The sequence below is a fragment of the Cynoglossus semilaevis genome, chromosome 8 (genome assembly GCF_000523025.1).
Source record: "Cynoglossus semilaevis isolate Cse_v1.0 chromosome 8, Cse_v1.0, whole genome shotgun sequence".
Taxonomy (NCBI): domain Eukaryota; kingdom Metazoa; phylum Chordata; class Actinopteri; order Pleuronectiformes; family Cynoglossidae; genus Cynoglossus; species Cynoglossus semilaevis.
In genome coordinates this window covers 7,317,547-7,320,294 of record NC_024314.1, presented here as the reverse complement: position 1 = coordinate 7,320,294, position 2,748 = coordinate 7,317,547, and positions in this window count along the sequence as shown.

The window sequence follows — 2,748 nt, the reverse complement described above, 5'->3', positions numbered from 1 at the left end:
TTATTATTATTATTATTATTATTATTATTATTATTATTATTATTATTATTATTATTATTATTATTATTATTATTATTATTATTATTATTATTATTATTATTATTATTATTATTATTATTATTCCAGGTAGATGCAGAGTCAATCTCACTTTCAAACTACAGATTATACTTTTTAATTTTTTAAATAGCCTATAAACTTATCGTGTTAATGAAAAGGTGATGGAGACTAGTGGAAGGTTACTTTCTCCATGGCAATGAAAACAAAAAAGCTTGTTTACCCAACAGCTTGTAAGGCGAGCTCATCGTTACCAAATAAACTGGACTTGATGCTACATGGCTATCAACAGCTTTAACAACAAACGTGGAAGTCTTAGAATTGATCATAAAAAGTCCGTTAACCAATTTAGGAACATGTTCTAATGTGTTAGTTTAGAGACGTGCCACGGCACCTTGGACAACTTATTCATTTGTTCTCTACTGCTTGATACTTCTCACAGTCCCTGTTCTTCAAACACTTATAACAGTTGAGAACAGTTAACCTTAACAACAATATGCAGCAGAACTTGATAGTAAAATGTGAATGTGTGGACGGGTATGGGTGGGGGTGGGGGGGGGTGGCAGTAGTCCTATCAACGAAACAGGGCCCTGCAGAAAATCTTTAGGAACCTCTGCTGTACACCAAGAAGCCCTGACCTGCCACGATGACCACCACAGGTGAAGACCTGGAGGTTCTGTCCTCTGTTCAGAGGAGAGCGGCTGAAGCTCTGACTCCAGTGCCAGTCTGTCGGACTTGGGCTCAGCCAGCCTGACCAAACATGGTGACCACAGTGTCGTTCACACTGCTGCCCTCTGACCGCCCGTGTCAGCCCTCATGACTTCAGCTGGCGTCCTTGGTAACTCACCTTGCTCCGAGAGACACAGGAAGTCGGATCAGAGCAGTGACACCGTGGTAGGTGATAAATGTTTTGTACACCTGCACTTGGGGCTGGAGGGAGTGTTGTCTACAGTATTAGTGTGTGTTCATTCACACACACACGTGCAGCTGTTAATACCTCAGGGTTTAGGGCTTTTTACCCGACCAGAGCAGAGATGTCTGCCAATGTTCTGATCCAATCTATTTTATTAAAGCTGTGGTGAGAGCAGTTAGTAAACCTGATGTTACAGCAGCTCATTTGGAATATGTCTTACTAAAAAAAACTGTAAAAGGTGCAGCTTATGTTTCATCTTTATGTCATACTGGCTCTTAGGTCATTTCCATCAGAAACCTCACAGCGTTGGTATGAAAACGTCCAAAAACAATGTGTTGATATGACTGGGTTGAACATCGACATCACGGCTACAGCAAAGAAACAGGTTGTGAAAAAACATTCTGACTGCGACTGAAACTGAACTAGTTGATTTTTTCAAGCACCATTCTTATAAATGCCATTTTCTTCTAAAAATAAAATTGATCTCATTATATTCAACATACCTAAACCTAAAGCCTAGAAAGACAACTTCAACTTATCAGGGTGGAAATAGTTTGTACACCGTACGCTGCTCTGACTATTTTATTTATGGTTAAATAATTTTTTTAAAATTAAGATCTTCAATCTTCAGGGAAAACAAATATTTATTTTCAAATGTCAACTTTATATTATAGAACAGACATATGTATAACAACAACATCAAAATAACTAATAATCAAATATATTTTAAACTCAGCCATAATTTTGTCTAAGGAAGTTTTTTATAATGATTGAAAATCTGGTTAATAATGTAAATAAAACACCTACAAAGTTGCTCTCAAACTAAAAATAATTTGAATATGCATTTAAGAAAAAGGTCCAGCCAATTTAGTTAATAACTAAAAAATCATATCCATGATAAATAACCAGACAGAAAATGTTACTAGAAGAATTACCAGATTAATAATCCTCAATAGATTATTTAACTTTTCTGAAACAAAATTGTATCACAAAATTATTCACTTCAATAATTTGTCATATTCCCAGATTATTAACTAAGGAAGTTAGAAGTCTATCTTTGTTGTGTTACCTTTATTTGTAATCAATATTTAAAACGTGTGTGTGTGGATTAAATATGGTTATTAGAACTTTTTTTAAATACTAACTTAGTGGGGACTTTTTGCTGGGCTCTAGTGGAGGAGGGGTATTTTGAGGTTATTATTATCATTATCATAATTATTATTATTATTATTTTAGAGTTATGATTACAATTAGGAATACGTTTTATTAGTTAATGTTGAGGGAATACATTAGCTCTGTGTTAGGTGCTCAAAAAAACCGCGTGTGTGTGTGTGTGTGTGTGTCGGAGAGTGGGTGGCTCTCTCATATCTAGAGCCTATCACGTCCCTCCTCTGTATCAGACACTCCTCCATAACATGACCACTTCACTAAATGTATATATCACAGGTTCGAAAACACAGCATGTGTCTGAGTCACTGGCTGCGACTCAGCGTCTCGAAAACACACATTTACTCAGGTGCTAAAGACAACGTTTGAAGATAAATATTCTGAAATGAAGAGGATTTGAAACGATGGCTCTGAAGCACCAAGGGAACCACTGAGGTCTGGGGGCATGTCAGTGCGCTTTGACTGAGGACCACAATCCACACTTTGTTGAGTTCAGGTTTTACACCCCTTTATTTGACCGAGGACAAAAAAGAAGACTTATGCCATTGCGCACAGACCTGGAGGGCGGCTGCAAATGGGCGGCATAGGTGGCAACCTCTACCTCAGCATGTTGA